Source organism: Grus americana, chromosome 8 (assembly GCF_028858705.1).
Source record: "Grus americana isolate bGruAme1 chromosome 8, bGruAme1.mat, whole genome shotgun sequence".
Lineage (NCBI taxonomy): Eukaryota > Metazoa > Chordata > Aves > Gruiformes > Gruidae > Grus > Grus americana.
In genome coordinates this window covers 27,423,987-27,444,744 of record NC_072859.1, presented here as the reverse complement: position 1 = coordinate 27,444,744, position 20,758 = coordinate 27,423,987, and the positions used below count along the sequence as shown (strand labels likewise).

Genomic DNA, 20,758 nt, shown 5'->3' with positions numbered 1-20,758 from the left:
TTCAAGGTGAAAAGGACGTAGGAGATTCTGGTGGGTTTGGTCTGCCTGAGGATCTTCCTGCAGTGGTCCCTACTCACTTATATGCACTTTAAAACTGTCATATGGTGACATTGGTTTTTTTCCTGGTCATTTGACTATTTGTTAAATAAGGTCTCAGGACTGAAGTTCAGTAAATGTGGTTTCTAATCATGCGATTTTTACTTCAACTTGGTGCCTGTGTTTCATCTTGCATTCCTTCTCAGTCCTGGGTGCTTAGATGGTATTTAGGCAGAGATGGCCTGTGGCTGAGGGTAAGTACAGCACCCTCGCAGTGTTACCACACCAAAGCCAGGAGCGCAGGGACAGATAAGATCACATGCCAAGAACTGACATAGGACAAGCTGAGTGTTTTGAAGCCAATACAAGTTGAGATATTAAATTAGTTAATCTGAACAGACATCACTGAAGATAATAGACAATACTCAGAATTTACCTTATGACTTTCAAAGTGATTATCCCAAATATGATAGAAGGATAAAGTGAACATAGCCGTCTTCTAACATTTCACTTTAAGGCTGCTGCTCTGCATAGGAAAAATATATATGAGTGCATGCATACATTAGATATGCATATATACCAGAACTTTTTTCTTTTTTTCTTAAGTATGTTCTCAAGATTCATGAAGGAAATGAATTATGACAGAGAGAGAAACTCGCAGGCCTCTCTTTGTGTGTGGGAGCTCCAAGCCACTACTGCAGTGAACAAAGACACCCCTCTATCAGTCCTCCGCAGACAACCCTGGAACTGGAGCAGCCCGGAGTAATGGTGCTGAGAAGTTGGTACGATAACAAGGCAAAGCAAAGTATAGCCTAACAGGATGACAGCACGAGGCAGCAAAAATAGGTGGCTTTTGTATGACTATAATAGCACCACCTGCTTTCAGAACGTTAGTCATCCCGTAAATGTGTCCATTCCAGCGAATATCCTTGAGGGAGCTGACACAGAAATCCATAGAAACGAGGCACTGAATCTGAGCAGAGAAAAGGGAGAAGAGCGGGGACTTGCCAGGCTGAAAGGAGCCTGCTGGTGGGGGGAAGAGGAGCAGCCTGGAAATGTGTGCGTGCATGTGTGGGTGTGTATGGGGTGGCAGAGAAGTATGTATGCTTCTTGAAGGGAAGAATTTGTTTCCTTCTCATCAAACCTCAGCCCCTGCTGCTTTCTTTGATTTTTCTCTAGCAGGGCCAATCTAGGCACTCAGCGATGATAAATAACCCAGTATTACAAGGTGACATGCACGGTGACAGGATAATATGGAGAGAAAGAGAAGAACCCAAAGGGACAGTGTTTCTGTACAATTTATTTGTTTCCCAAGCGTGCCGTGCAGCGCAGGCAGTTTGGGAACCCCATCCCACTGGCTCCTGCTGCAGCCTGCTGGGGGGTCTTAGGGGAGCCTGACAAACCTCAAACCTTCCCAGCATAAACAGTGTCCCCAAAAACATGTATTTTTCCAGGTGAGCTTTGTTTGCAGTGACCTTGGTAGGATGTTTCAGCCCTGTTTTGATTAAGGGTATTTTGGGACCTCGTGTTTGATCTGTAGTTCAGGGGTAGCTCTGGGTGTCAGGGTACCTGCCGTCGTCTGTGAGCTCCGTTGCTGATTCGCCTTGGGTGAGTCGCAAAATCTTCCTCCCTGCGTTTCCTGATTAGCAGGCTTTCAGCTTTGCGATCGTAACGGGTTTTTTAACGTTGCATTTGTGTGCAATTTCCCGGATTTTGTCAAAGCAAACTGAGAGCAGAAGTGTTGTTGTGCTGACAAGCACAGTACATCAGCAGGGCCGAGCCTTCAGCTTCACCAAGCAGGATGCTGCTGCTTGGGCTAACAGAACAGCAAGTTGTCGTTCTCTGTTGGACCAACATAAGGAAAGAAAAAAGGTACGTTTTGCCAGAGGGTTTCCTGGCCATTTACTGATGACTAGGGATCTTAAGACTTGGTGATCTGAATTCTGTTTGTGGCTCTATAAAGAGCTTGCAGACTCGGTGCCTGTCCTTTCTTCTCCCAGCCTTTTCTTGGATGAAAATGCAGGACAGGAGAAATGGCGTTGTCTAGACGATGACACAGGGCTAGGACACAGTCTAGTGAGATAAAAGGAGAATGGAACAGGCATACAGAGCAAAGTGATTTGCCTAAATCTGCACAACCAGATCTCCTGACTCCTTCACTCTCCCTCCTGTGGCTTCTCCTTAGGAGATGAAGTTGATTGATTGAAATTGCCCTTTTTACTGATTACCATTTTAATAATCTAACCAGTAATGTCAGAAATCCAGCATGAGGGGTGTTTTTTTGTGCAATTTGTTTGTTACTTGCATGTCTATCAGGTGGGCACTGAAATCAGACTAGTTGGGTTCTCTTTTTTTTTACATTTGGGTTTGTGTTCTTGTCATGCAGGTATAGCATAGCATCACTGTTGCAGCTGCATTCTTACATGACAGGGGAATATTCTTATTACAAGGAAATGAAAATTAAAACCACCACCACCCCCCCCCAAAAAAAAAAAAACCCACAAAAAAACAATCTGCAATGATAAATCTTGATCTTGCAGGTCTTGGAGAAAATCTCTTTGTGTATCCGTGCATGCTTCATCTCCTTGGTGATTGTCATCTCGTGTAAAATTCCTGTTTTCTGAGCGTGGGATGGAAACTACCTCTGTCTTCTGCTTTGACACTTGTGTCTCCTCACAGCCCCCTTTGCCCATTCTCAGTTGCTCCTCGTGCCACATCTGACTGTCCTTCAGTGCTGACAGGGAGTCTTTGCCTTGGACTCTTACATGCACTTAACTGACCACCCAGATCCTTCCAGGTTTTAAATAGGTGAATAATAACCCAGCTTCACGCCCCAGGGTTCTGATTCTTGATGGGTTTCCCCACATGCTGTCAGCCTGCAAATAAATAATACCTGCAAGAAAAAGGGACTAAAATCATCTCGGCTCTTTTTGCTGAAAGCCAAACGGACCAGTGGCTGGAATGCAACAAGAAAGGATATTCCTATTCCCTGCTCATTTGGCTGACAGAATAATCACTCAGAGTAATAAATCTTCATTGGAAACTTAGATGAAAATGGAAGAGGAACGAGAGTGCTTTCAGAGAAGAAGCTGGGAGGGGGCTTGTGTCTCTGTGGAAGCCCAGGCCCGGAGGGAGAGTGAGAGGGCTACAGAAGCCCCCTTGCTGCTGGGTCCAAAATGGCCCTTCGTGGCCCTGACTGAGCCTGGCAGCTTGCCCTGGCCATCCCCCCGGCCCTAGCCTGTGCGCTCTGTTCCCCCAGCCCCGGGCCGCGAGGAGCAGGGGTTGTGTGCTGGGCCTGTAGTGGCCTAAACATGCAGCTGAGCAGCACGCAGGGGCCCGAATAGGGGCCAGGAATAAATTGTGGAGATCTAGAGCAGCTGGCTACCTGCTGTGCTAGCTCTTTAACCCTTCAGGAGCTAGCGCCTTCCCACAGCCTCAAGAGCAAACAGGGACAAAAAAAGCAACCAGAGAGCTGAAACATTTTATTTCCCCTACTGGGCCTGCCAATTAACCCTGTCAGGAGCCAGAAAACCACACTGGGCACATCAACAGAAAATGAGCTGAGGAGGGAGAGTGTTTGAGGAAGGCAGTGCAGAGATCTAATCAGCTCCCCATCTCCCTGGAAGAGCTGAGCTGTAGCGCAGGGACAGTGGGAGAGAGTTTGCAAACACCTCCGTGCTTCAGAAACCGCTGCAGGACAAGCAGATGCTGAAGACCAGCTCCTGGTGGGAGTCTGTCTCCAAGCTCTATGGCTGCTGTGTGTCTGTCGCATCGCAAATGCCACTGTTCCTGCCCACCCCCTGGTTGCTCTATTTTCTATGTTGGCTTTGCAGTCTGTTTGGGGGGTTTGAAGAAGGCTGGAGGGAAGAAGGAGGCAGCAAAGCTTCCCCTCTCCAAGAGCTGATACTCCCCATCCAGGACCCATCTTGCTCTTGATGTGCTTCAGTGCTTGGGTCTGCGTGTTTTCCCCGCGGTGTTAGGTGAGCTGATTGCCTCTTCCTTTGCTCCAGGTAGTGGAAAGCTTGAGCTGGGCTGAAAATAAGGGTGACTGGATGAGTTGGATGAAGCACGGGTCACCCAGGATGTATTTTGTTTGTTCCCCTTTGACAAGCACACCAGGTGAAGCGTAGAGAGCGGAGTCGAGTTGAAAGACAGTGGGCAGAGCGGGGCGTTGGGCTTGGTGTCACCCAAAGAGAAGCTTGGTCCGTTCACTGTGAGAATGATGAACAACTGACTGTACATTGGGGCTGTTTGGTATCTTGGGTGCAAGTCTGTTGAAGTAAGTTGGCTAATTTCCTGCAGCATCAGCCTGCTGTGTTTCTATCAAAGTCAGCCCAGTGACACCAAAGATGAAACCTGTCCCACAGTCACCTCTGTAGCCTTTGGATCAACAAAGCACACTGAGCCAAAGCAGAGAGGCAGGAACAGTGTTTAATTAGCATCGCTTTTATTCTTTTCTGTAGAAAGCAATCCTTCTTTCCACTTGTTACTTTCTTTGGGAATAAAAATCAGGTGTTGCCCCATCTGCTGTGGGACCTCCTGACTGGCAGAATAGTCCAGCATGTGGTTATGGGTGAGCCCAGACCAGCCCTGCAAACCCGCTCGCCTCCCCGGCCTCTCGCCACTACACACGTACTTCACTGCTCCCTAATCCTCTCATTACTAATTGCCTCTTGGGCACCGGTGAGCTGCGAGGGGGTGACACCCAGCACTCTTCCAGCCTCAGCAGAAAAAGATGGCATGGCTTTGGCTGTGAAGAATAGCACAAATGGAAAAAGAGGGGTCGTTTCGGAGTTGAGTTATACAGAGTTAATATTCTGACTCTCAGGCCATGAAATCGATCTTCCAGGTGAATTTGTGGTCTCTCAAATTCATTTTGGGCACGACACGCACCTCAAATGGAACTGGCTGCAGCTTTTGACGTCAGTAAATGCTTTCTTCCCTTCAAAAGAACACAGCTCGGATTTCATCTTGTTTTTACACCTTCACTTCTCCTTGTAAGGCTCATTGTCACCACCAGGTCTGGTGTCATCCAACTGCGGCAGTGAGACCAACACTTTGTGCTGCAGAAATTCCCAGAGCACAACACTCGGCAGCTGCCAAAGCTTTCTGCTGGCACCTGCTCAAGGCAAGAGAGAGAGAGAACTATCACTTTGTCCGCCTCCCTTCATTGCTGACCACCAGGAAACCAGCATAGACAGCGCTTTGCTCCTCTGCTTGAGAGACGTGCAGGTTAGATGAGCGAGGCAGACACCTTGAGCCTTTTTGTCCTTTGCAACAACCCGTGTCCCCTTTCTCCCATCCCACTTTTTCCCAGTCTGCTGCCCCATATCACCACTCTCTAGAAGGCTGGCACAGAACAGCATTTTGCTGTGCTTTTCTTCTGCTGTTTCCCACCTGCCAAAGTCCTTCCTTTAAATGGTGTGAATCTAATTATTTTGGGCATGAGAGCTGGTGATGGCTGCATTTGAGCAAACAGGATACTTTCAGCAAGGCAGGTCTGAGGAAGATCAGACATTTCTGATGATTGTGGGGACAACTTTCTTCTCACAAACTTTCTCCACCTGGCTTCATTCCCTTCTGATTCACGGGTGGCTGCTGTCTCCTTGTCTTTCCTTCTAAATTGAGGTGGTAAGAAATGTAATAAATCCCTTCTTTGTGAAAGAAATTCTGCAAGTTGAGAATGTCAGCTCTTGTGCCTCTCAGTTTTCCAGCTAGCTCACCTCTGAGCAGCGGAGCAGCCAGTTTGAATGACAAGAGGAGGCATCCTAAGTTCAGATATTACAAGGTGTGCATGTGGGAGAGTGAATTTAGTGCTTGTAACAGCTCTGCAATGAACAGTACAAAACTGGCTGCAGGTACAGAAAAGGTGCAGTGGAAATGTGCTGATCCTTGTCTATCTGGAGCTGTCTGGGGCCTTTCTCTGAAACTGCCAGCAAGGGGGTGGGCATGTTTGTGTATGTCTAGCACTGATAGATGGGTGTTGTGCTGGCTTGGGGACCTCATATGGGCACACAGTGTGTGCTTAGTTCCCTGTCAGCAAGGTCATTCTTTCCCCAGTCCTCCACCAAGCAGCAGGAGCAGGTTTGTACCCAGCCTGCAAAGCTGGACATAACGCCTTCTCCTTCCCCTTTGCAGCAGCAAATTCCCAGGGTGACCCGAGAAAGCCTTCAAGACCCATATGCTTATTGGTGAGCTGTGCAGCTTCTTATCCACTGTCTTCCCTTAAACCTGCTGGCTCTCTCTTCTCCTCATTCCCCTGCTGCTCACCCCAGGTTATCCCCTGGTCCCCAGGCTAAAGCATGTTTCCAAGATCTGCCTCTGCCATCTCCTCTCTTTTGAATGTTGTCAAGCTCTTAACATCCTTGATTTTTTGAGAGCAAGGAGTTCCACAGGTCACCAGTGTATATGGGGAAGCAAGCCCTCCATGCAAGATCAAGACCCGCCTGGTCTGGCCTCTCTATAACAATGCTGTACACTTTGGCAAAGTTTCTGTTTGAACAGATATAAAACAATCAAACTGGGAGGTTTATAATTACATCACCCAAAAATGGCTTTAAAATTCCTAGATATAGTATGAAGAAATATTTTGTTATATTTATCTTGTATTGTATTAGGGAAAAGATCTTTACCTCCTAGGGAAAATGGTAGAGATGGTATAAAAATGGGAAATAAACTTTCTTTTCCAGTGCAGAGAATGTAGCCACACCAGGCAGCTGGTGTGCAGCAGAAAATTCAGGCAATGAAAATACTCAAACTTGTTTCCATGTCCCACTAGGATGAAATGCACAAAACATAATAAAAGGAATCATGATTTAACAGTTAAGAGTGAATCAGGTGAAAAAATCTTTCTTCCTGGTGCTGTTTGCAGCACAAGGCAGAATACATGGAGGTTAATTATATTTCAAAATCAGTGTTCTTTAGGGATGGGCCAGTTTATTAGGAGAGGCTGAAATTGTTAAAGACAGATTTTCTATGCATCAAAACAGTTCATAGGAGGCTCAAGACTTGGCTGGTCTGACTTCAGGCAACACTATGCACTTTGATAAAGCTTTTAGTGGCAATAAAGTTTTACTGAATAGTACTAAAGATGAAGCAAACTGGGAGACATAAGGCAGAGGAAACGCTGAAGTATTCACCCAGTTTTTGCAGTCAGGGCATCAAGAACTTCCTGATCCAGAGGATGCATCAGGCCATCATCTGTAATAGCCTCTGATCTATTTGTGAATCCCAATTTAGTATCTAAATATTAGTTACAGCGGTGACTCAAAGATTAGGAAACTGAAAAGAACAGAAAAATGTAAGAAGACACAATAGCTTCAAAGGAAATAAAAGACAATATTTTTTCGCCCCCGAGCTTCTTCAGTAAGAGAGGTGCAAGAAATTAATTTACAAACAATAAAAGGAACACTATTTCTTGACCTCATATGGAAGGCATACTCGGTAAGATGTACACCCAAGATTTGGAGGGCAGATCTACTGTGATTCCTCCAGTCCTGCACTGGTAATGCAGCGTTTCTACCCCTCCTCTGATTCAGAATGCCATTGCATGGATGGAGCCGATACTGATACCGTGATCGCTGCCCAGCCACACTTATGTCCTGGCACAGGCAAATGCCCCCCAGTCTTGGACTACAGCTTTGTGGGGGAATTTTCCAGGTTCTGTGCGCCCTGCAGTAGAGGAATGCGCATCCCCTTGTGACTAGATGTGTGACACTGGGTCAAGAAAAAGTTGAGTGATTCACAACATGCAAATCTTGATTTTTTGAGTATACACTTGGAAATAATTGGGATCTACTTTAGACAGGATAGGGTATAGAAGTAGGGACTCTATGATAAACCCCAAGAATGGTAAACTAGGTTGTTAAAATATGTTGGTTAATTAATGGTGAAGTACAATCCCTGTCATTCATCTGTTTCCTTTTTTCTGGTGTGTGCTTGCTTGTTGCTTTGTGATTGAATTGTGTTAAGGAAAGTATCTTTCCATGCCTCTTTGGATGCTGTGAGGCATGCTTTTGTGCAAATCCTCTTAATTGCTTTGTAAATTTTGGGGAGTAGAAACCTCTGATAGAGGAAGGGGGAGATTTGTACCATTCTGCAGGTTCTGTGGTCCAGAGGTATCTAGTTTAGGGTAAGAAATACAATGCCTTCTTGGCTGTTATGCTAAAGGAGATGACATTCATAAAAAGGTTCAAAATGGAGTTCAACTACACAATAATAACACCTTGACAGTGTTGCAAGCATTTAACTTAGAGCAGCTAATATAATATTCTAACACATTGTCGTTGATTGAAAGACTACCCAAAAAAAGGGCAGGTAAGGCGTTCTCACTACGTAGGTAAGTGTTCTGTGTATTCTTGGTGTGATGCAATGTGCATTGAAGTCAGGAACAAAATTATGATAAACTGAACATTGAAAGAGCAAACATTTGTGAAGATTAGATCCTAAATCTGTACTGACTAAACCTGCTTTGTATTGTCCCTGAAAGTTGTATAAGCTCAGGGAACAAGACAGGAGTGGCTCTGAATTTCTTTTTTGTCCATTTTATGATTGCTTGCTCTGAACTGAGGGGAAAAAAATGAAACGTTTCCTTGACTACGGCACTTGTGATGTCATCTGTGTTGTATTTTTTATTCCCTCCCTTTTAGGTTCCTTTCTGAACTCGTCCTTATCTGCTGTCCCTTTATAGCCTACCGTAGTCCTATACGTTTTCCTACTGCTCATTTCACTATTACAGCATGTATCGCTTTGTTGCATCTAGGTCAGTCACTTCTCACACCCTGTGTAGAGTATCTGTCAAAGTATTATGCAGTCTGGTTTGAATGTCTTAATTGAACAATAGCATTCCAAAGGGTCAGCTTCTATTGCTTTTTATGAAGCTGGAGGACAGTCTGGGAAGTTTTGTTTTTAAATTAAGTTTATTCTGCTTCCTTTTCAATTTTTGGCTTGATATCTCTAGCCTGCCCTATGCTGCAACGTGATCAGTTGGCTATGCTGGAATGGACGGTGTTAGAACCTGTGTGACAGTTCTGCAAAATTGACTTCTTACTCCCTCATCTGCTAACAGCTTTCAAGTCCTGATTGTTTGGAAGAAGCCATCCTTGCACACGTTTGGTTATGAGGCATTGGAGTCAATCTTGAGGTAATGGCCAAGTTTCCCTAAAAACATCTTCTCTCAAAGGCTTGGTTTTCGTTTTGGAACTCGTCGTGTTTGTACTCTAGTACTGTTAGCGTAACATAGGACTGAAATTTCTAAGCAACCTAGAAAGAATTCATTACCAGAAGTAACCCTATCCCCTTTCCATCCGTCTCACGCAAAGGTTACTGAATTCACCTATATCAAGGTCCTGCCTATGCTCAGGCTTTGCAGAGTATTAGCTATGCAGGTTTTTTGCCAGCTAAAGACTTTGCTGTAAAGATGTAGTAATAGATGCAGGTCCATTTTGTTGCTTTTTGTGGGTTATCTCTAAGCAACCTGAATGCTGCTTTTTTTTTGTTCACCTTGATTCCTTTCTTAGCTTAAAAATGAATTACATGGCTGCAACACCTGGCCTTTGTGAGAAAAGGCCACTGTCTTCCTGCTGTAGCCATTTTAGCCTCCTCTTGCTGAAGTCCAAGGCAATTCTCATTTTGTCCTGAGATCTTGCAAATAAATTGTATTGCTTTTGCATTTGTCAACATTAAGAGTTATTTGCTGCACCTTGCCCAAATTACCTAGCAAATCTAAGGACTCTGTAGAATTTCTTTGCTTGCTTTTTTTCTTTCCTCTCCATGTCCACTTCCCCAATTTTGTGTTGTCAGCAGGCTTAACCAGTTTTAGTGAGCTTCTCTAAGCCATTTATATAAATTAGGCTTAGCAGGGGTTCCAAGGATCGTGTGGCGATGAACATTACTTTGCATTTCTTGACTTTAATTTTCTTTTGCCGTATGTTGACCCAATTCTAGAGTAGATCTAAATTGTTGGATATTTCTTGACTGCTTTTCTCAAGTCCATTATATGGCCCCACTGGCAACTGCAGGAACTCTGAAAACGACCTCGCTTGAAGTCATTTACACAGCCTAAAACTAGAGCAGGAAGGGGCATATTCACTGACCTAATTCAGCGGGTCTCATCATTTAGGTCTCTTAATTAACGATGACTCTGTTTTGCTGTTCTGTAGCCTGATCACTATCTGTTCTCATTTGCTACGCTAACTCCTTGCAAAATTTTTGCTGAATTTGCAGCTTTCCGTGGAGTATTTAGCCAAGCTGCCTAAATAAGCCACAATAAATTCTATGATGTATACCTTACTCTTTGATTTACTCCCCTCTCCTTCCAAGCCAAGAAATCTCTTAAAAGTTTTTGTCATCACTTCTCAACCTTAAAAGATTAAAGCACTTGGATGGAGATCAGAAGCCCATACTTGTCTTCAAGCTACTTACAGTGACTTAGTAGTAGCAAGAAATACTTTACACCATACTCTCTAGGATCCTGTGTGCACATCTATCTCTCAAGGACAAGCCCTCTGTGGCAGAAGCCCATGCTACACATAGTCACTGGGTCCTCTGGAAGCCTCTCTAGACTGGGAAGAACTCGCAACGCACCCTTTCACCTCATCTGGTCTCTGAACAGGTTCAAGAAGGCTACAGCAATCTTGTCACAAACCAACCTCTGCCTTTCACATCCTGCCCGAAAGGAGAAAGATGATCATTAAACCAATTTCTTTTAGGGCTCATTTACCCCGTTGTTTCCAACACGTGCTGTGGTGCTTATGTCTGCTCCAAGGCTGTATCTAGCAGAGCTCCCAGGAGAGAGAACATCATGGATGTGCCCCCAGGTCTGCTGTAAATTTGACTGAGTTGATCGTGTCTCCTTTTTTTACAGCTTGTCCAGGACTTTTAATGCTTTAACTTAATCAGAATGGACTGGTCCCATGCTCTCAGCTTCAGGGCCTTTACTCACTATCAGTTTGGAGCAGCTGCATTTATTTGCTTCTGGGTTTAGGGGAGAGAAAAACCCCTCTTGGAGGTCTCAATGGGATTTAATATTTCCATGTAAATTGTATCTGAGGGCACTGTTTGGCCCAGTAATTTTAAGGACAGTGTGCTGAAATTAGGCCTGCGTGATGTTTTTAGAAAGGCATGTAGATACTACAGCATCTTTCCGTCTTGCCTCCCTGTTCCAGCCGTTGAGCGAGCAGGAGATTGGAGCAAGTGAGTTTCCTGCTTTTTCACAGTCACACCATTTTCTAGCCTGTGGATGCCACAGAATTCAGCTATTGTTTGCCAGCCTGCCATATCTCCAGTAAGGATTTGTAATCTGCACACAGCTCAAGTAAAGCAAACTAAGAATGCCGCAGCACGTGTTTTGCTGCAGTGTTGGAATAAGCACCATGGGATTATGACTTTGTCCATCCAGCACCTGAAAACAAGAATCTTATCCTTACTCTTCCAGGCAAAATAGCTCACATAGGTTCATTGCCTTCTCCAAGGCACCTCCAGATAGGAAAGGCAGACTGCCTGCCCTCCTCCTATGTCCCCTGAAACTGGGGTTCCAGTGAGACAATCAGCTTGTTGCATTTCTCCAGGGAAAGGACAGCCAGGGCTGTATTTCAATACATCAGGAGCCTCTTGAAAAGGTGAGGCCCTTTCTGTTAGTGCTGTAATGGAAGCAAAGCCTAAAGAGAAGAAATGTGACCATTTCAGGGGCACAAAGTCATCACGTTTCTGCTGTTACATTCTGGGAACAAAAATAGCAGGGACAGGTCCCAGCTGCCGGCCACAGTGTGTTTGAAAAGGTTATCAAGACATTATAGCATGTAAACAGCAGAGCTATTAGCTCTGAGCTGTGAAAAGTTTCTAACCTTCACCGCGAAAACCTTAAATTATTTTTGAAGTGTTAATGAAAGTCAGCTCTCCAAAGATGGATGTGGAGCATGGAATTGCATTAGACAAATGGCAGTAACATTTTAATAGTTATTGCTTCGAAAGCCCCCCTCTGAGAGGATTCAAGGGGGTTGGAGACCAGGCACTTTCATGAGCCTCTTTTTCAGGGGGGTAAACAGTGTGTGGTTTAAATTGAGCTATTTACCAAAGCACGCAGACACTGTGGGTTTGTTTAGCATGTGTTTGGGACCCTGTTCTTACCTCCTTCAAACTCTTGGAAGCATTTAGTGGCTCAAGGATGTTTAATGTGGCTTTAAAGCTAGCATTACAGGCTTGGCTCAGGTGTGGACCAAGGGAGCCTGAGTCTGGCCCTGCAGGTGTTGATAAGGAGGTGTCGGCAGCCCTGTTATGGAGCTGCCTCTGGGATGAGTGCCCCTCTGGGCACCCACCACAGGCAGAGCCTGGGTGCCATCCAAGCTGGTTAGCAACCTCCCACCCAGTTTAGCAAGGTCAAAGTTTTCTCCTGTGTCTTTATTTTCTGTGCCGCTGCACAGATATGAAAGGCATGTACTACTGCGTGGTACTTATCTATGTATATGTGTATGTCTTTTGTGCAATTGTATATAATTCAATTACTTAATTGCTAATTAACTCTAATAGGCATTCCAAGAGAAAGGCTACGCAGGGCGTGCCCTTCATCCTCGAGCGCCTGCCTCAGATGCCCCCTTTCCACTGCAGACGCAGCCAGACTTTAACACTACCACATCACCCCCCGTCTGCCTCAAACAGCACAAAATGCTGTCTGGACCACAGGTACTCAGCAGGCAACGCTTAGGTTGGGCGAGAGGAGCCTCTAAAGATGTCTTGACCCGTTACAGTGGTTCTCTCCCACCTCAGTCCTATCTTGCCTGTGTGCATGTATTTTTACGATTTAGTTTATTAGGAAAGATGAGCCTTGCTGAGGCCTTTTGATCCCATGAGGAACTTTTACAAATGTTTCATTTGGGACGCAGGGGTATAGTGAGTACATAATTCTCTGCAGCATTGGAGCCAGGGAGAGCACAGTTTTGCTGTGTTGTGCCTTGGAGTACCTGGTAATGTTTCATGTTAGAAGAAGATCAGGAAAAAGGGGTAAATGTGCAGACTCTGGTTGTATTTAAACACTATGAGCAGAGATGGATTTTAGCCGAGTCCCCTGCACTGAGCAGCACCAAATCTTGGTGAGGTTCTCATCTCATCCTTTGGGCTCCTTCTCTGAGATTATTTGGTGCTTTTGCTTCCCTTACCCATTTTTGCAGGTAGAGCCAATTTTATATAAAAACCCTTATCTTTCTATTTTTATTGTCAGGTCAGATATTTCCCCTCTCCCTCCCCTTTTTGCAACAAGGGGGAAAAACAACCCTTTCACCAGCTCCATAACCATTTCATGCATAATAACGTTTTAGGCTTTTATTACTCTGTTGAGACAAAGCAGGCTCTGATGAATTTCAATTCAGCACAGAATCGACCATGCTACAGTGTCTAGTCATACAGAGAAGAAAACCTCTCCCCAATTCTGGAACAGGTTGAAAGACCAGCAACTGTGATTATAATACTAGAGTCAATAAAGCTTAAAGCTCTGTCTGGCTTCCCCACTAAGGAAGGTGAAACAAAATCTTCCTACCTCCCACAAATCAATTTTAAAGCCATTGCACGGTGATGACGTTCATCGGCATTCTCATTGCATACAACGTGGACTCATTTTTGTGCTGAGTGTGTTCAGTTAAAGGGACCCTGGAAGCTCAGGCAGGTTTTGTAAATGAGTTAATTTCTGCACTGCATTTTCTCCTAATTCTTGCCTCAATATTTTTGAACTTTTACAATTATGCTTTCCTCCTCTTTTTTTTTTTTTTTTAAATTCTCTTCTGTTTCCCTGTGCACGCAAGAAAAGCTCAAAGTACAAGGAATGCACCAGAGAAGCTGGAATCTAGCATTGCCAGGTGTATTTGGGAGTCTTTTAAATTTTTTGAGTCTATTTTTAGGTCTGCATACAGTTGCATTATTAAGCTTTTCTCTCCAGCTGTGAAGCCTACAATTGCATTTTTAAATGAATGCTGGGGAAACCTCAAATAATCCTATGGCTCCCAGAGCCTAGACTTTTACAGAAAATACTGTAGACCTAAAAAAAAATGCAATTCTTTGTAAGCCTAGCTGCGTAGCCTGGGAGAAAAGGGAGCTGGGTGAGAGTGGCAGCTCTGATTTCAATTGCGTGCTCTGCTTGAGAGTGGCCAAAATTCTAAGCCAAACAGGTGAGGTCCCAGCCACACAAGTCCCCCTGTGGACACTGTCACCATGCAGCTCCCGCATCTCTGGTTGTCAGGTCCCCCAGATTGTGGCGGGGAGAGACATGGACAGACACCCACGTGGTCCTCCTGCAAGGCCACAGTAGCGCAGGCTCAGGAGATGAGGCAGAGGGATGGGAAGGGGCACTGATGACTTTAGGTACCTGATTCATATTTTCCATTTACCACTTAAGCAAAAAAGTGAATCTGGTCCTCAGGAAAACTCCTCTAAGTACTTGCCTGTTTGTGAGTGGAGGAAGACATACTTTGCTGATTCACTGTATGGTGCAGTTCTTTATCTAGTGTGAGGATAAGGCAACCAGCTGGGTAAAGCTGTCTTGGACTTCAGGCTTCTCTTTCTGCAGAGCAGTTTATCCAGCTCTTGCCTGGATTTGTCCCACTTTGCAGTATTTGCAGTTCAATGATGGATGTTTTTGCATCCTTGCTGATCCCTCAGGTACTCGCATTGTTCCAGTGCATTTTCCTTCTCTGTGGAAAGCATTGGACCAGTTTGCCAATGTAGCTCTGTAAAGTCAGATATTGCACACGATAGAGAGAGGCTGCTTTGATCAGCCAGCCATTAAACTTCCATCCAGGCTAAGCAAACCACCCCCCCCCCCCCTATTATTCTTGGAATCTGAAGTTAAGGTAACATCCTTCAAAACAAAGTGGCATGGAAAACCTTTGTAAAAGTGACTCAGGCAGCCAGCAGCAGGAGCTTTGAATTTGAATTGCCTGGAAAGACTCCTACAGCTACTTGGAGTATCACATAAGCTTCCAAGGAGAAAGATTTTGGGGAAGTTCAATGGAAGCTTCACATTTTTTTGGACAGCAGCTGAATAGAAACTGTATGCTTAAGACACTTCATATACTCACTTCGAGCCTTTTTCTTGTGAAATGTAACCATGGTTAGCATGGGATGAGTTCTGCTCCTCTCCAATAGTTATGTAAAGAATTTTCTGCACCTTGGCCCTCTCATGAGAGTTCACTAATGTATTTCAGGAAATGTCATAGCACACTTCTGAGACAGGGATGATGCTTATTACTGTAGTTAAAATAGGTGAACTGAGGCAAAAGCCAGGCGGAGGTTTTTGGAGTCCTTTAAAATGCAGAAAAGTTTATCCTAAGACACCTAGCATTTGAACCCCTTTTAATTGCAGTGATGTCCTAGGAATTCTGATCGCATCTTGTGGAGGCTTTAGCTCTGTTTACACATCTGGCCCGACGGGATCCGTGGCACAACATTTTAGGTTCAAAAAAACCCATGTTGGCAACCCAGACATTTGGGTAATGTATCTATTGCTTTCGAGTACTGTGTAGACACTAGCAGCCTTTTCCTTATTTATTCTGTGCCCTGCAAAGGGAAGGCAGCAGGACAGGAGGTTAGCTGTCCTTCCCCATCTTCCTTTCAGTTAAGGCCTTTGGCTCTCTGGCAGCAGGAAGATTTGAGGCCCTGAGACACCCTGAATGCCTGCTGTTGCAAGGAAAAGTTGCTTTACACAGGGCAAATACTTGATTCAGAGCCTTGTGCAGGCACCTTGTCAGTTCAAATTGAGCTTAGAGTGCTTCAGCTGATGAGAATTTGGCCCCACCATGTCTTCTTCCAATGCATTGTTTCATGGTTAGTGTTTGGAGTGGGGAGAGAAAGAGATTTTAAGAAATTAAATTAAAAGAATAATAACATTACATAGAAGTTGCCTGAGGGGTTTAAAAATCCTGCTTTTGGCAATACAGCTTCATTTTCTATATAATCCTTTCTTCACAGCTTTTGCAAGGGGTAAAATCTATCCCTTGGGGTAAATTTTCCACCCCACTTGTATCCAAACCTCTTGACTCTATTGATGTTCATGTCTTCAATTCAAGCCCAAATTACAGTGGCATAAGCCTCCATTTAGTGATGGTGAAGCTAAAAAGGGCTTTGGGATTTGGTTTAGCTTAGCTAAAACATATCAAGGATTCATTCAAACCTTCAAGCCTTCTCCCAGCCGATTAGTTCTGGAACTCCTCAGGTTTCTTAAGGAATGTTTGTGTCACTATATTTTTATTAATTTCAGAAATGTCTTAAATACCCCCCTCCTTTTATGATTTCCTTTTTTTTTTTTTTTAGTTTTGACCTTGGCAAGTGCCTTACTTCCTTTGTTTTCTGACATCAGTACGGATGTGCAAAGTCACTTTGCTAAATATGAAACACAACCGAATATTTTCAGGCTTGGTAATTCTTGAGTTACAAAAAAAAAATAATGGGGGAAGAATGAGAATGAAAGAGTTCTGATGATTAAGCCAAAGCAACCCTAGCAAAGGATGCTCCGCTCCTGAACGTGATGTGTGTGCTTTTGGCAGAGCCTGGGCAACCCAACGCTGCAACACTCCGGGAGGAGGGAAGACGGTTTGTGGATTTGAATTGGTTTAGTGAAGCAGTTTAGGCAACACCCAAAATAGTTGGTTCATTCGTCCCAGTTGTTTTGTTGGAGTCAGACATGTCTGTGCTGACTTGTATCAGTCTGAGGAATCGATGCTGTTCAAAGGCATCGTTGGTCTTTCAGCCCGAAGTGTTGCCACAAATCTGTTTACCAGTGTAATTTGTTCTGAAACACTGGAGAACCCAATGAAACAGTGCCGCTGAAACACTCAGAGGGCTGGAAAGTGGCCTGAAGACAAATGTGGCTTAGTAGAGCCACACGGTGATTGTGTCGTAACGACATCACTGGCGATATCATTTGGTCTCAGTCTTGACTCGATGGCTTGCGATTTTGTGCAGTTATTCCTATTGCCTGCCTACTTTCCCTCCCTGTTTCTGCCTCCACGCTGCAGTCTCCAGCTCTTTGGAGGAATGTCCTGTGCTTGGCAGCGTTCCACCAGACTCCCTGACCCCACCTCCTTCCTTTAGATCACGAGGTAAGACCAGCATGTATTAGAATCATTACAGTATTAATATTTAACAGTATTAGATCTGGAATCAAAACCACCACTGAGCTGTAGGTTTTTTCACCTGCGTGCAATAAATAATCATCAACCTCTCTACTTTGTTTGTGTTTCCATAGTGAGATGGGAGCACCATGAAAGCAAATGCAAAAGCTTTGGTTTGTTTTTATTTCGTGTGCTAGGGACTTGCTTGCGAAAGGCAGAGTGTCAATGCAGTGGGGGATCCCCAATGCAATCAGAAAGCCTCACTGAGTTCAGGAGGGGGTGTGCTTACAAGCCACCATAATCCAGAGGAAGCCTGGAGTGTTCCAGATATTATAGCGGCACTTGATGTGTCTGCGTCTGCTGCTCTCCATGGATAGGAAGTACAGCAGAGCAGAAATTGCCCTGGAAAGTAATTATTAAATGGTTTCCGCTGATCCATCTGAACGGCACCGTTTACTCTAAGCCAGTCGTGGTGGCAGGACTAACTCAGGGATTTCCTCTGCCAGTGGTTAACCCTCCTGTCAAGCAGATCAGCGGGTCCCTGGAAGTATGGTGTCCTGGTGTCCTGCCCACCCTTTGCATGGCTGCCTTTGGATCGTCTGTCCAGACGTGTCTGTCAGTGCAAAGTTGTCTGCTTTACTGTCAGCAGTGTAAGCAGACATCCTCCTTGAATCCAATCTCCTGTTGCTGCAGACAACCCAGATATTTTGGGGGCCCCTTCTCTAATTTGGGTCACCTCACCCTGCTCAGAACTGTGTGTTTTCATGCTGTCCATCCAGCATGGCTGTGTGTGTCAGTCCAGGGTGATTCACCTCTTCTTCCCAGATGTGCTTCTCGTACACAGTGCATATGGGAAGAATTTCATTGCCCTATAAATAACCACATCATCTGTTTGAAATCTGGAAGGTGTCCTGCAGATTGAAAAGACTGTGTACCTTCCTCCCTCTTCGACAGTGGCAACTGTGATCTTTTGTTTTAATCGGAACAGTTTTTCTAGCTGGCAGTGCAAAAGCACTGAGCTGTCTGTCTAGCCATCACTCCGAGCCTGGTTAAATTAATAATAGCTCTGAGAAATAGGTAATTATTTTCCCTGTTTATTTGGTTGCACCTATAATTATTGCTTTACCTGGTGGGAGCCATAAGCTGTTGTAATTATGCTTCGTTAAAATGCTGATTAATAACGGCTTGCTTCTGAAAGGTGTGCTGTGGGACCTACTTTTCCCTGGCTAGGCTTATTAATTGTAATGTAGATCTATGTACCTATCTATTAACTCTAAGCTAATATACATAGAAATGATGCTAAGATCATATTTCAGCACCTGACTTAGACTCAGTAACACTAGGAGGTCCAGACCTCAAGGTATTTTTTCTGGTCAACCAAAGATTCTTTCTCACTATGAATCTATTGCACATTTCCAAACACATCTGGAAAGGACAAGGTGAAAAAATGAGAGTAAATGTGCCCTACATAAAGAGTACTTCTGAGTTCCTATATAATACCCTTTATGTTCATGAATTCTAGACTGCTTTAGGAAGGAAGGCCAATTTTCTTTCCATTATATACATCAGGAAAATGAGATTTGGAAAATGATGTGGGCAGGTTTCATAGGAAAAGCAATGCTACAATTTTAATCATTGATTCACTGGATTATAAAATAGGTAGAATATATGTGTTTGTTTATGAGCATAGGCTTTGTCATGGTTTAGTTAGCCAAACAGTAAGAGCACGCTTTACTGCTTGATCTTCAGTAAGGCTGCGAATCAGTATTTCCGCTAAAACCTAACTTCACCAGCTACCTGCTAACTTTTGCAGTGTCATTTTGAGATTACTGCTCCTGCCTTTTCATTCTCTTTTGTCCATGAGCTCTGTTATCAAGCCTGGAGCAGGAGGTGAAAAATGTTGAACCATCTTGATCAAAATACCACTTTCTCCTTTAAGGCAGAACCAGAAGGTGCCTTGAATCATTTGGTAGCAATTGTTCTTAATACAATAGCGGAACAACAGTTGAAGTGCCACATAATTTGAATACTTAATGCTCAGAAGTTGAGTTGTTTTCCCAAAGTTTTTTCAGTGTTTTGAGTTCCATCTGTCACCTGTATGTGTATGTGCTGCAGAGAGCGTCCTATCTTAGTGTCAGCTTAGCTGAATGGTACTGAAATTTAGGGTATGTTTGGGAGGGGGTTAAGGATCAGTGTTCCTAGTGTTATTTATTGAGTGATTTGGTGGCTCTGGGATTGAGTACTTTTAAAAAAATACTATGAGTGTTCCTATGATATCACCCTCTTTACCAAGGATAAGTGCCTTTGAGGTTTGAATCCTGCCAGACAAGCTTTTTGACTTGTGTGAGCCAAAAATGAATAAAGATTCCTTCTTTCTCTTTTTTTAAAACCCATTCTGTTGTGAAAATAATTCAAGCAGACTTTGATTTGAGAATTCCTTAGTCCTGAAACAGTGAAGGAATTCATAGATAAGGTTCCTATTTGGGCCATTTCTAATAAAATGCATTAATCAAGGATACTGTTTAGAGAATTTTTTTGCTTTGTCTGGACTTTCTTAAAGTCTTCTTTCTCCTAATTTTTCTTGAGTAAATGGCAACAGCTCAAACCAACCCGTACAGAGTCCAATTACAACAAAATGCCCTTTAATAATTATCCATTCTTTACACTTTGTATCAAAATCTGCAGCATATGAGGATCTTTGTCTGTATAGGACAAAAGAAGTGGTTGATGCCAATGAGTGTGTTAAGGATGATTGAGTGGGCAAGAGCAGCCAGAGCTTAATATAAGCAAGGCAACGATTCAGTCTATAAGTCCATGAGATTGAGTCTATACATCTTCATTAGTGCTTTATGCCTTAAAACATGGTAATGGTTTCAGAAGTGAACACTGTATTTGTACATTAACTTTTTCACCTCTGAATACCTTTTTTATACCTACTTTGCCTGGACCAGAACTGATACTGGGATCATTTACCAGGCTCATGTAGAGAACGGTCCCAGCTTTTGTATGTTCCCTGTTCGTGACTTCAGTTAGATTTGGCCATGCACTTAACTCATTACAGACCCTGTTCTGCTCATGGGTTGTCTTGTTCAATGCAGTCTTATTAAGTGCAGTTGTATGGCAGGTCCAATACAGAAGCTAGAAATCAGGACCGAGGCAGGCAAACGTTCTCTCCTGTCATGAAGAATCTGGTTTCCAGCTGCTTGATCTTGTTTTGATTCAAGTCCATTTGCTTTCAGGATTTCTCAGTCTTTTTCCAGACATGAAGAAAGGATACTATGGGTAGGACCAGCTACTTTGTAGTGAGTGTTTCACCCCCAGCCTCTTCTAAGCGTAGAGTCAGCTTTGTGACTAGACTAAAAGCATCCAGAACTGTGAAGCCCTCGGCTCCCTTTGCGGTAGAAATGCTGATGATTTGGAAGACATCTACGTACCCAATGGGAAATGGAGCAGAAAGGCCCTGCTGTGAGGAGGTATGGGTCAGTCTGTGCATTCGCTGGAAGCAAAAAGTATTGTTGTTATGTAGTTGGATCACCCTAGTTCTTAGAGGAGCAGGTTATATTAAACAGTTCAGTTCTGCGTAGAGGTTGCTTAAAGTAAATCTGTGATTTACCACCGTTATTCTGAAA

The 20,758-nt window shown here is 44.0% G+C and overlaps 1 protein-coding gene and 1 long non-coding RNA gene across 3 annotated transcripts in view; both read left to right on the top strand.

The window, feature by feature from the left end:
• Positions 1-20,758, top strand: part of LOC129209288 (BEN domain-containing protein 5) — a 952,643-nt gene that overhangs the window by 876,607 nt on the left and 55,278 nt on the right. The gene's annotated exons all lie outside the window — the stretch shown is intronic.
• Positions 1,736-20,758, top strand: part of LOC129209290 (uncharacterized) — a 58,352-nt gene continuing 39,329 nt past the window's right edge. Inside the window, exon 1 of the long non-coding RNA XR_008578044.1 lies at positions 1,736-1,908. This is a non-coding gene — a long non-coding RNA (uncharacterized LOC129209290). The remainder of the gene's footprint in view (positions 1,909-20,758) is intronic.